Raw genomic sequence first — 13,639 nt, 5'->3', positions numbered from 1 at the left:
GAGGGAAAGTAGAGGGAAAAACCCTTGATTTTAATAAGTGGTTAAATATGCTACATAGTTAGAATAGAATGTTTGCATAGAAATAAGATTTTAACAATGTGCAGTCATAGCTACCATGCGTTAAGGATTTACTGCATATCAGACACCATACCGAGAACTTTGAGTATGGATCTTATTTTTAACCATGAATATAATAGTTTGGTCCCTCATTGGATTTTATTTGTGTTTTAGAAAAAAGTTTCATAAGTTGAATTCATGAAGACCTTCCCAAGCTGTCCCTGACCTATCTTCCTGACCCCCATTTTTTTTTTTTTTTCCTAACTTAGAGATGAGGAAATGAGGCTGAGAAAAATGGATTTACTTAAGACCAAAGAAAAAAATCAGAGTCAAGGTCACGAACGAGATCCCCAGTTCTTGATGACAATTCGAAGACCTTTTTTTTTTTATTATTATGTGAATCACCATACATTACATCGTTAGTTTTTGATGTGGTGTTCCATGATTCATCGTTTGTGTGTAACATTCCACGTGTTCTTCTTGAATAATCCTATCCTGCTTTACATTTACTGCGCATCTGATAAATGCCAGACACTGGTCCAGGTAGGCACTAGAGACACAAAACCTAAGATAAAATCTTCACTCTTGGGTTCACAACCCATGGGAAGACAGACTCACTTTTAAAAACTTAAAAGTGAAACCATTGTCCACCTGAAATCGTGTCTTCTTGGATAGGAATAAGGTATCAACTGAAGACTAACCCTCCATGTAATTTGATAGATGTGAAAATGTGGCAGAGAATTATCAGCTCATCCTTACTTAAAGGCACCCCCAAAATCCTAGCTAACAATCTTAATTAGAACTCTGCAAACCCCATGCTCCCCTTTAAGTCCTTACATGGGTTAATGTATTTCATCCACACAACAGTCCTATGAAGGAAGTACTATTCCCACCTTGCGGAAGATCGGATGGAAGCAGTGAGACACAAGGTGTACCTTGCCCAGCCAATGAACCAAAATTGGAGCTCAGCTGGTCTTCCTCTGCCTGCCTCTCACTATACCCAGGAGACTACATTTGAATTTAGAATTGAAGGATGTAGAGGAGGAACTCATTCTGGGTGGAGTATATGGAGTGGTCAAAACTTGGAGGTTCAAGAGTGCTTAGTTGTTTTGGGGAGATTCAGGAAACTGGGAGGGTGGGGTGGGTGTGATCTTTGCTCAGGTGAGGGGTGGGTGCAAGGGATGCTCAGCTATGAGGCCTGAGACCTAGCAGGCCGCTGAGGAGTGTGGTTCTGACCAGCTAGGCAACTGGAAGCCACTGAAACCTTAAGTGTGGAAGAATTATGATCAAGGTTGCCTTTGAGAACGATCACATATTAATCAGTTGACAAAGTGACCGAGATGGTTTCGGTCGGCTTCTAAACCCCTGACCCTCTGACCACGGTTCAGCCACACTCGTCTTCCAGTAAAAAGGAATTGCCCTAGGAAGGAAACCATTGTTCACTGCTACAGGGGGTTAATAAAATCTCTTGAGGCCAAGAGAGCCAAATCACAATTTAAAAACGTTCCTTCCTGGCTGGCAGCTGCCGTGAGTGACTTGTGAGTGTAGGCGTCTGGCAGCTCTTCTTTCGCTGACAGTATATTGCTTTGCCGCCCCCTCATAAACCTTTCTGTGTATTTTGTGGGAGGGTAAAGTGCCTGACAGACCTTATCCAGAAGGCAAATAAAGAAGCAGGAGGCCTTAAATCTTCAAGTTCCAGAGATCTCCAAAACAACTCAAACTCTGAGATTTGAAAACTGGGGACCTTGCCTGGGCATCCACCTATGGCTACCTCCCTCCGTCTTCGGTTCCCCTTGCCCACTTCTGTGACGCCCTCTCCCTCTCCCCCATGTCTCCGCTCTGAATCTTAGCTCCCAGTGGATCAACATGTTCATATTACCAAAACCTCATGCTACATTTCCCTAGTGCAAGCCTGCCCTTTCCAGAACTGCCCACCTTTCAAAATTACTTCCTTACATTTCTAGTTACAGCTATTAAACCCCTCCTGGGTCTGAGCTCAAATATGTGTTAGGAAGAGCAATTTAATTAAGTTGCATCCCACTAAGGCGTAAATAACTTAGAGCCCCCAACCCCATCCCTCCAATCATGGCAGGTATGTTAAAAATGTAATGAAAGAAATGAGTCTCTTATTAAGACGATAGCAATGAAGTAATAATAGTGTCTTCCAAGTGGAGGGTGATTTCAAGATGCCTTAAAACATGCTTGCTTTGCAGCCACCCCACTTCTAGCTAAGGCTCTGTTCATTGTATACTGTGTCTATTCTGTTGTTGAAACATTTGTGCTCACTTCCTACTTACCAGAACCAGTTGTCCTTTTCCCTTTGCTTGGGGGCTCCCTAGCCTGATTTCCTGCAAGCCTGAGCCTGTTTGATTTTGCTCTGAGGATTACATGCAGTCTGAGTGAGGAAGCAGGAAGGGTAGGCAGATGATTGGGAGAGAAAAGGATAGGGAGGTGTCAATAAGAATGAATTACGTACATCCGAAAGAGAAATGCAGTTTGTTTTAAACAATTATCAGCAATGATGGGAAGAACTCAGAGCAGCAAACAATGTGACAAAATATCCGGCAAGTTCTTGGCTTAGGGCAAAGTCTGGACAATTACACAAAATTTGATCTTGTGTAACTTCTTAATGTCATGGCATCTTTGGTTCCCACCCATAAAATGAAGGGGGTTGGACTCGATGGCTTAAGTATCAATTAGATCTGAAAGGAACTGATCAAATAATGGGTCTCATGTGGAGACCTTGGACCTGTGTGTTGTAACATTGACCCACTTTACATGCTGCTGTGTTGACTACCAGGTTCTCTGCTGTAGGGTAGAGAAAGGACATCCCAACAATGAGATATGGTAGGAGAAGCATCGAACTTAGAACCAAAAGACTTGGGTTCTAGTCCTAGCTTCACTTAGAACATTTGAACTTTGATCTACTAATGTAACCAAGTTATGTTTTGGGTTTTTTGTCTATAAAATAAGGTTACAAATTTCTCCTTTACAGTATTGAAAACCACCCCATTACACGTGGCTAACTCCCATTCTCAAAAATGGGTCTGGTTCTGAGAGTCATGCATAACCAGAACCTGTGTTACCTGATAGCTGTTGAGGAAGGTGGGGACAGATGAGGAGTGAGGATAGTTTCCTAAACTTATTCTTTTTTTTTTTTTTTTAATATAGGACTCAGTATTTCAATTTACACTGAACTGATTTCTTCCTTTTTTCTTTTTTTTAAAGTCAAATGACAATGGGAAATCATATGTTACATGCCCTGGACTATCAACTGTGTCAACAGGAGGAGGATGGAGGTGAAGTTAATGGAATTTTTCTTAGTTCTATCTATTCAAGGAACAGATAATCTTTGATCTTTCTAAGTTTTATCCATCACTGAAAAGATTCTCTTGGACTACATGGGTTTTAGTCTCTCCCCTGATAAGAACACGTGATTGACAAGCGGATATTTCCCATCATCGACCAAGGAGCCTTGATCTCGGTTACCTAGAGGGCAGAACCCCAAGAGAGGCCAAGTTTGCTTTGCATGGTTGGGAATTGCTTACTCAGGCTTATGCTTCCTTCATACTAAACATTACAAAGAATTTGGACATCATCTTGTTCTTAGAAAAGCCACTCAGGTCAGGTCTCTCACCGCCCCCATTTGTACTGTTTGTTCTCCCTGTCTACTCATTTTGGCAGAAAATCATTTATCACTTCCTATTATCTTTTCATGTGGGTGTGCCTAATACACTGGAAGAAAATCTAAGTTCTTTCAGGTCAGGAGCTCTGTTTTTATGCCTCTTTATCATTTGAATGTTGAGTTCTTCAATCAGAACATACACGTCTTCCAGGTTTAAATATTGTTCGTCTTGTTACTTGAAGTACAGTTGAGTATTGGACAAAGTAGGTACTTGATGAGCTCTTATAATGGGACTTAATAAATATTTCTTGGATTTAACTGAAGCCCTTTATCTGTAAGATCTTAGCTCACTGATAATTCAGTAAATGGGGAATCTGTTTGATTTGAGAAGTCTAAAGAGACTTGGGGATATACCAATCTTGGCCTCCCTAACATTAGCCTCCTGTTAAAATGAGGTTATATTCCTAGGGAAGGATAGAAATATCCCAGGAGGAATAGAAAAAGGAACTAGCTGTAAAGTGAACGTGGTGGTGGTGGAGATAATGGCTGGTGGCCAACAACTCAATCACTGCAAGACCCATTAAACTAACAGTTCTAGATTCGTGTAGTTGGTGCTTAGAAGATCCTTAGAAATGATCCAGTTCCATTTCCTTGTTTTACAGATAAGGAGGTTGAGAATGACCAGTTTTGAATAAATTGTTCTGGGAAGTAAATGCATTTCTAAAAACACAATTCCACAGCTTAATGAAAGTGGTATCATGTGATTGTTTGCTGAAGGACTTAAATAATAGCAGAAGCACAGTACTGCATCTCTGTGGCAGAGACCGCCAGTTGTCTTCCAAACGTTATTTCTTCCCTTCCACATCAGAGGCTTGTTTCTGGGAAGTGTATGCTCATTTAAGGACATTTTTCTAGCCCTTGGCATTTCCATGGGGTATAGGACTGGATCTGGGCCAAGGAGTGTAGGTAAAAGTGACGTATACTGCTTCCATAACTAGATCCCTGCAAGTTTCACTCCAGCCTCCATGATACCTTTCCTTCATTCTCTTTGCTTCAGTCTTATTTCATCAAGTCTTATCCTAACTTCTCAATTGGCTTGACTTCTGGTTTGTAATGATCTAACCTTAGCTGAGACTTATCTGACAGATCAAATGCACTCTAAGACAATGTGGCCTTGTCTGTGTTTGCATAGGTCAGAGAGATAATTTTTTTCACCTATCAGATGGGCAAAAACTCAAGTTTGATCATCTTTGTTGGTGACACTGTGGAAAAACAGTCTCTCTCATGCATCGGTGCAAAAAGGTACAATTTGAGGGAGAGCAGGAAATACTAAAACTTACCTATTTGCCCTTTGACCTCACAAAGCCACATCTAGAGTTCATTTGGGTGCACCTGCATATGTTTGAAATAATACATGGACAAAATTCTCCCTTTTAGGACCACCTGGAATATTTTCCTGTAGGAGGCATTCCAAGTATCCATCATTAGAGGGATGTTAAATGAAACATAATCTATATAATGAGATACTATATAGCTGAGCAAAATAATGTGGAAGTCTATTTTGGGACAGGAAATGTTGCCAGTATATATTGGCAAGTATAAAAGCAAAATTCAGAACAGTCTGTATAGCGTGCTATTATTTGTTTTAAAAAGGAGATACAATATTTTCATATGCCTTGATTTGCCTAGAGAGACCACGAGTGTGAGGGGAGTTGAGAAAAGTGTAGATGGGAACAGAAGTGAGAATATTTCTTAATCTCTACCTCATCATACTGTTTTAAGTGAATGAATTGCGTATCAAAATACAATTTAAAAAGAAATGATGAAGGTCATCCCTGTTGGCTTATACCCAGAAAGGTACAGGAGTGGGAATTACTGGATAATTAATATTAAAGAGCTGTTACTGAGGAAAAGTCGAGCTTTACTTTAGAGCAATTGACCTAAAATTATAGCTATGCCTCTGTCAGCCCCAACTGGGTCAGTATGTTGCATTCACAGACTTGTGTTTTCAACTCTAATAGTTTATTTAATTGGATGAAACTCTTCTTTCCTTTTTTAAATTTTTAAAAAAATTTTATTATGTTAGTCACCATACAATACATCATTAGTTTTTGATGTAGTGATCCACGATTCATTGTTTTCGTATAACACCCAGTGCTCCATGCAGTATGTGCCCTCCATGCCCTCCTTAATACCCATCTCCAGGCTAACCCATCCCCCCACCCCCCCTTCCCCTCTAAAACCCTCCATTTGTTTCTCAGAGTCCATAGTCTGTCATGGTTCATCTCTCCCTCTGATTTTCCCCCCCTTCATTTTTCCCTTCCTTCTCCTAATGTCCTCCATGCTATTCCTTATGTTCCACAAATAAGTGAAACCATATGATAATTGACTTTCTCTGCTTGACTTAGTTCACTTAGCATAATCTCCTCCAGTCCCAACCATGTTGATGTAAAAGTTGGGTATTCATCCTTTCTGATGGCTGAGTAATATTCCATTGTATATATGGACTTGCTTTCTTTAGATGGGTGACTTTTAAGAAATGTTGAGTTTTATTCCCATGAGTTTGTCTGTGTGAACTTCTTAACTCTGTAGCTCTTCTATTAAGAGTCTCCTGTGTAGCAAATGCTGTGTTGAGAGCCGGAGTTAATAGGAAAAATCTTTTTTTTTTTTTTTTTTTAAAGATTTTATTTATTTGACAGAGACACAGAGAGGGAACACAAGCAGGGGGAGTGGGAGAGGGAGAAGCAGGCTCCCCACTGAGCAGGGAACCTGACTCGGGGCTCAATCCCAGGACCCCAGGACCATGACCTGAGCCGAAGGCAGATGCTCAACCATCTGAGCTACCCGGGTGCCCCTAAAAGATCTTTTAGGAGATCATAATTGGGAGGGAGGAATGAATGAATACCTTGGAATGCACTGAATTGTGTCCCCACTCCTTCCCAAATTGGTATGAAGTCCTAAACCCTAGTACCTCAGAATGTGACTCTATTTGAAGAAATAGTAAAGAGATACTTAAAGCTAAATGAGACCCTTGGGGTGGGTCTTAATCCAAAAGGATAGGTGTTCTTAGAAGACGAGATTAGGACACAGACATGCAGGGAGGAAAGACCATGTAAAGACAAAGGCCTGTCTCCTCAGAATGAAATCTTATCTGCCTACATCTTGATCTTGGGAGAGCCTCCAGAACTATGAGTAAATACACGTGTTGTTTAAGCCCCCTAGTCTGTGATACTTTGATAGGGTAGTCCAAGCAAACTAATACATAACCGTATAGTTCATTTAGAGCTGTGATAGGGAAGTGAGCCTTGGATGATAAACACAGTAGAAACCCAAGAGTTCAGACAAGGCAGAGAGGTGGCCTCTGAGCCTAATCTGTGAAGCAATTCTATTACTATCCGTAGTTTCTAGAGGAAGAAACTGAGGCACAGAAAAGTTGTATGAATTGCCCAAAGTTACAGAACTAAGAAGTGGCAGAGCCTATGTTCAAACCTAGGCAAATTCCTCCTAGTCATTGCTTTTGTGACTCTATTCTGCCTCTGATAAAATTTACTAAGGGGAAATGATGTGAAAGGCAAAGTACGTAAAATGTTCAGGGAGCCCCATGTATGTGGCTTAAACATAAAGCAAAAGGTTGGATGGCAGCAGATGGTTAGGGGAGTTTCTATGGGCCTCCCAGGCCATACGGATTTTGGATTTTATCTGGAAACCAGTGGAGCCTCATCTATCCAATTTAAAGTAGGAATTTATGCCCCAACCATAAATGTTAAGGTCAATGAATGATCACAAGCGGACACACTTGTTACTGGCACCTAGATCAAGAAACAAAACATCACCAGACCCCCCAGAAGCTTTTTTCTGTCCTCTACATTCACTATCTTCTCCACTGATAACTACTCCTCTGACTTCTAAGAGCATAGACTAGTTCTACCTCATTTTGATCTTGTACATAAATGGAATCATGCAGAGTGTACTTTTCTGTATCTGCCTTCTTTTGCTCTTATAAGTCTGATCTTGATGTATACGGTTGAAGTGAGTTCGTTCTCTTTGCTGTATTGTAACAAAGAGTGTATCTGCCTCTATTCTAGTGTTGGTTGGCATATCTGTGGTTTCAAAAAAAAAAAAAAAGAAATGAATACAAATGCTGCAACGATAAGCCTTAGAAATATTTCACAGTGAACATACATACCTAGGAATGGAATAGCTGTATCCTAGGGTATGTGTATGTTGGGTTCCAGCAGATACTGCCAAACAACATGTATACTTAATGGTAAAATATTAAAAGCTTTTCTCTAACACTGGAATCACTTCTGTTCAAAATTTTGTTGGAGGTCTCAGGCATTTTTAGAAAAACAGTAGGCATAGTGATATATGTGTGAAATCCAAAAGAATCTTCAAACTATTAAACTTAAATGAATTTAGCAATGTTTCTTTGTATATATTGATACAAAGTAAATATATCAAAACCAATTTATTTCTATCAACTGGCAAAAATAGATGGAAGACAAAATCTCAATGATGCCACTTTTCATAATTTTATAAAGTGTCAATGACTGGACACTTGGTATTCAGTTCTTTTCCCCATACTGAAAATTACAAAACCACATTAAGAGAAATAAATATATACCATATATACTACTAAGTCTAGAATTGAAAGATACAGTACTTTTTGTAAAGAGATTCTCAGACTCATTCATGGATTCAGTGCAATCCCAAAACACAATCTTGGCAGGTTTTTCCATAGAATTGGACAAATGGACTCTAGATACATTTATGGGAAAATAAGGAAAAAACACCCTCAAAATTTAGCCTTTTTTTTAATTGATACTGATTGAGACAATGTCTAACAACCTAGAAAAATGCTCTTCCCTAGAATTGTCAGATGAATGTAGTATTTATGCTCTAATATCTTCATTGTTAAAATCTTGATGAACATAATGACCATGAGAGACAAGTACAGGAGAGAGATTTAAACAAGAGAAAAGCCCAGTAGAAGCAAATAACTCCAAGGTATAAGTCTAAGACAAAACTAGGATAATAACGATTGTTACTTCGATCCCCCTTTTTCTAAACTCCTACTGTATAGACCCCAAATGAGTAAGTGCATTTCTTTTATGGGACATTCATGGTGACAGCAACCTACCAAATAGTTGATAGGACGGAAAACTTGACAACAAACCTAGGTCAGTCATGTGAATGGGAGTAGTATATTTTAGAGGCGCTGTGGGAAGTTGCCATATTGGAGGCAGGCACTCCATTTCTTGCTAAATAGAACAACACTGTCTTGAGCATTGAAGCATGTGTCTGTTTCTTAGGTTGAGTTCTATATGAAGTGGTCACCTTGTGTTTTGCGCTGTATTATAAAAGATGTTCTCTTCTCCCTAGACTTTCACCCAAGTGATAAGAGACTCAGTCATGAGAACTTACGGGAGCTAAGACCAGACTGAGGAGCAGCAGATTGATGGCTCTCACCTCAGGCACACTCTGAGGCATATGTTCATACAGAGGAATAGCTGGGTGGATGGCCCACACTATTTGAACTGTTCTCTTGTTTTTTGTTTTTTCTTTTGTTTGCAAACATGCATGGTTAAATTAGACATTAAATGCCTCTGTGCTGAGATTTCACTCTATCTGATGACCTAGTCTTTAACTCTTTCTATTCCCAAGGTGATTACCAGCATCTCAATATCCCCTAACAACAGCAGACTATGATTTCTTTTGGTTCACTGATGACATGGGTAAGTATCCCATTTTTGGATCATGATATAGTTATTTCCCTGAAATTGAAGAAGGCAAGCTGCTGGCAAGAAAAGGAACTAATTCTGTTTTTTTTTTTTTTTTTTTTTTTTTCATGAAAATAACAGGTTGCTTCCTTGTTAAACACTTTCAGTAACTTGTCAACAAAACTAGTGTTTTTCACCCCCTCATCCAAAAGATTTTTGCATACTACAGTGAGAAACAAAGGCTTAGTCTCATTAATAAAAGCTCCTGCAGTTACTGGGCTATCCTTATGTGCATTTCCACATAAGGTTGAGATATTTGAAAGAGGCTGAGATATTTGAAAGAGGCTATCCCATGAGGTTAGGGGAGTTGAGATATTTGAAAGAGGCTATCCCATGTGACATAAATCTTGTTTTCACCAATTTCACTTATACTAATTTTAACTTCTCTAAAACAATGAGGTTTCTAGACTCCTTACCTTCTTGGTTGCCTGGCCTGTCCAAGTAGGGGAAAAGGACTAGAAACTTAATATTCTCTCATTTGCTGTTGCCCAATTTAAGGATGATCCATTACTTATGAGGGACTTCTTTATGGTCTTTCCCTACTTAATGTCAAAAATTCTTTCAATTTAATTCAGAGGGACAGGAATCACCAGATTGGTTACTTGTTTATTTCTTTAGACTAAAAAAGGATTTTCACTGAACTCAACTACTTGGCAATTAATGTCAGTGGATATTTCATTACACCTTTTAAATGAATTGACATATTTCAAAAACAGTTTTTGGAATATAGCAAAACTGCCCTGTCTTCAAAATGCTTTCACTTTGAGCAATGAGTGTATGTATCATACTGACTTGTGTAAGAGGTCTTCCTAAGATTGTTGTAATGAATAAGGTGCTTGTAGAACAAAACAAAAATTCAAGTGTTGAAGGGGACATTCAGAAGTTTTTTAATGTACTTTATGGTATAAAAGAAAAGAATATAATGCAATATAGTCTTTAAGTCTGTCAATTTAAAGTTTATTGGGCATATTCCATTCACTGATTCAGCATTTTATGAATACCTTCTAGACACCAGACACCATATTAGGTTATGGTGAATGAAAATAATACATAGTAACTCCTCAATCCAAGGACTTGGAAGGGCAGGAACGTGGTTCTGTAAGGTCAAGATCAAAAACCCTAGCTTGATAGGGCTATAGGTGGGGAGATGTGAGATGTGGTTGAGAAAAAAGAGGCAGGAGCCAGACAGTCACAAAATCTTGCAGGCCATGCTAAGGATTGTGGTCTTTGCCCAACAACCTTGAAAAGGCCTTGCAAGATTTTATGTAGGTGGTGACATCATATGTAGATTTAGGAAAGCAGATAGGAGGGCCTAAGAAGGTTTTCTTTGGAATTATTTGGTAGTTGATTGGTCCAAGTGAGAGATAAGGGGAGGATATCTTGGACTGGAATGGTAGCTTTGGAGATGGAGAGAGATAAGTCTAGAAGAAAAATCAAGAAGGTTTGGTGACAGGATCTGGGGTAGGAGCAAAGTGTCAAGGATCACTTACAGATTTCTGCTTTAATGATTGTGAAATTACGGAGAAGTCTTGAGTTGTCCATATAGGGAAATAGATGGTCAGCATTACTTTATCCATAGTTAAGTTTTGTAGCTCACTGAATTATCAGTATAAATAGGCTAGAGCATGATACTAACAAAATCTGAGTCATGAGTTGGACTTGATCCCAAATTGTTAGTTAACTTTATTCTCTTAATGGGCCACAAATTCTGTTCCTTGCTCCTGCTCTCTCAAGAAGCCTTTTGATCTCAGATAGCCCTGGAAGGGAGCTTGGAGCTGTTTCACTATAGATGTGTCTTAACTCAGTGTATGTCCTACAAATACAGATGAATCTCTCAGAGCAGTGGCTGACATACTGTGGTTGCTAAATTCTTATGGAGTGGACATTGGATCATTAACTCTGCCTTTATATATGAGGAACTTTTTTTTTTTTAAACTTTACTGAAGGAATTAGTAGTAGGTGCTGAATATCCCAAGAGAAGAGGGTATGAAGTGAATGCACATTAGATTTTCCCTCTGTGCTCTCTGGAATTTAATAAAAATGACTCAGGTTTTCCCACATTAGTTCTCACCTATCAGTAAGACAGCTGAGGGGAAGGGGGAAGAAACCTGGTGTCATGAAATGCTCATGGAGATTGGGAAAGGCCTGGATTGACTATCTTCCAGGGGCCAAACCCACCAGTAAAAAGTAGTCTGTTCTCTGATCCTGTGGTATACTTAGAAAATGAGGGTTATTCTAACTGGACTATAAGCTCAGTAATGGGAAGAACCAGCTTTATCCTGCTCATCCTCAAATTTCCAGAGCCCAGTCAAGTGCCTGGCATATGGCTGATGACTAAATATTTCATAAGTGAATGATTAAAAGTGGTCTTGTCGACCTAACATGGGGTGCCTAACAGGTGGAATTCAGCTGTGATCAGCAGCTGGGGTCTGATGAGTGCAGGACAGCTACATGCACCATACTGCAGCATTTGGAGTCTGTTTGAAAAATTTTAAATTGTGGGGCCCCTACCAACATCAGTGTATGAAGAGGAGACTCTATGCACAGAGGTGAAGGGCTAGAAGGATCTAGACGATGAGACCGTGGTTTCAGCCACTCCCTGGCGCTTCAGGCAAGTGTCTAAATTTTAATGAGATTGCTATTAAAGAGGGGGACATGAAATCAAGAGAGTACCCAGTCAAATGATTTGGAACAGTAGAGAACTGAGCTGTGGTTTGCTAGGACTCAAAGACTATGCCACAAACACGTGTTTGACATGTTGGGCCTACAGATGAACTATAGGGACATTGTGGCTCCTGACAGGTTGATGGTCTAGTATGGAGGAGACAGACCTGTTGGAGCACTGATGTCTTAAAGGTGCTCTCCCAGAAATACCCCACATCCAGCGGGCCACAAGAGAGAGGGGTCCGTTCTACTCAGGTTTTCAATAGAGCTATGCCTTTCCCAACCTAGGAAATGACCCTTTGGTTGAAATAACTTTATAGGAAAAAATTTACAAAGAAGACATACAAACAAGGTTTTAAAAGTTACATGATTTGCTTCCCTGTTTTCCCCTTAACTCTAGGGAACAAACTGAGGGTTGCGGAGGGCATGGGGTAACTGGGTGATGGGCATTAAGGAGGGCACTTGAAGTAATGAGCACTAGGTGTTGTATTTAATTGATGAATCACTGAACTCTACTGCTGAAACTAATAATACAGTATATGTTAATTGAATTTAAATAAAAAATTAAGTTACATGAAATCTACCCTTTCAGAAGCCATCATTGTGAATATCTTAGGGAACACTTTTCCAGAAATCTTCCCATACATATATACATACATTTATGCAGTTATAAAAGAATTGTACCATGTATGCTGTATTGAAAGCTGCTTTTTTCAACATTATTTTTAGCTTGACATAACCATCAGTTTCATAAACTTAGTTGCCCATTTTACATGTATATTGTTTACTTTCCTATTCCCTACTGATACTTGATTTATTTCAAGTTTTTATAAATAGCACAGCATTGAACATAACCAATAGGACTGCATCTACCATTTTACATTTTTTTTTTTTTTAAAGATTTTCTCTATTTGTGTGTGTGTGAGAGAGAGCACAAGCAGGGGGGAGCAGCAGGCAGAGGGAGAGGGAGAAGCAGGCTCCCTGCCGAGCAAGGAGCCCAATGTGGGACTCGATCCCAGGATCCTGGGATCATGACCCGAGCCGAAAGCAGCCACTTAACCGACTGAGCCACCCAGCCATCCCCCTACCATTTTACATTTCACAAAAGTAAAAAACATGACTCAAAGATGAGACACATGTCAACCCAATTATGAGGAAAACCCTCAGGATAGTAAAGCTGGTTCAGTGGTATTTGAGGAGTACATATTTACATATTTAGAAGGGAAAAGCATTTTGTTGTAAGGTTACTAATTTGGAGACAACATTCCAGAATAATATAGCTCTAACTTTGGGTTTATCTTCTCTGTCAGACAGAAATCATTTTTACCTCTAACAGACAAAAGTCAATAACATGTAACTTAAGGCTTGGGATCTTATCAGTAATAAATTCTACATCAAAACAGGCACATTATCATAGAGAACTGAGTAATTTGGGGGAAGACCCATTAGTACTCTAGTATAATATTGTAAGGACTTGCAATTGTTATTACCAAGTTTTGGATAATTTTTCTTA

General features: G+C 39.4%; 1 protein-coding gene across 5 annotated transcripts in view; it reads left to right on the top strand.

The window, feature by feature from the left end:
* LOC118536237 (uncharacterized) overlaps positions 1-13,639 on the top strand; it is a 568,523-nt gene that overhangs the window by 31,053 nt on the left and 523,831 nt on the right. The window contains exon 3 of one of the 5 annotated variants that reach the window (XM_078060390.1): positions 9,347-9,417. The exons of the other annotated variants lie outside the window; for them this stretch is intronic. The gene's annotated coding sequence lies outside the window, so the exon portion shown is untranslated. The remainder of the gene's footprint in view (positions 1-9,346; positions 9,418-13,639) is intronic. 5 annotated transcript variants of the gene reach the window in all.

Source organism: Halichoerus grypus, chromosome 13, assembly GCF_964656455.1.
Source record: "Halichoerus grypus chromosome 13, mHalGry1.hap1.1, whole genome shotgun sequence".
Taxonomy (NCBI): domain Eukaryota; kingdom Metazoa; phylum Chordata; class Mammalia; order Carnivora; family Phocidae; genus Halichoerus; species Halichoerus grypus.
Note: the sequence above shows the minus strand (reverse complement) of the source record. Positions and strands in the feature narration are given on the sequence as shown.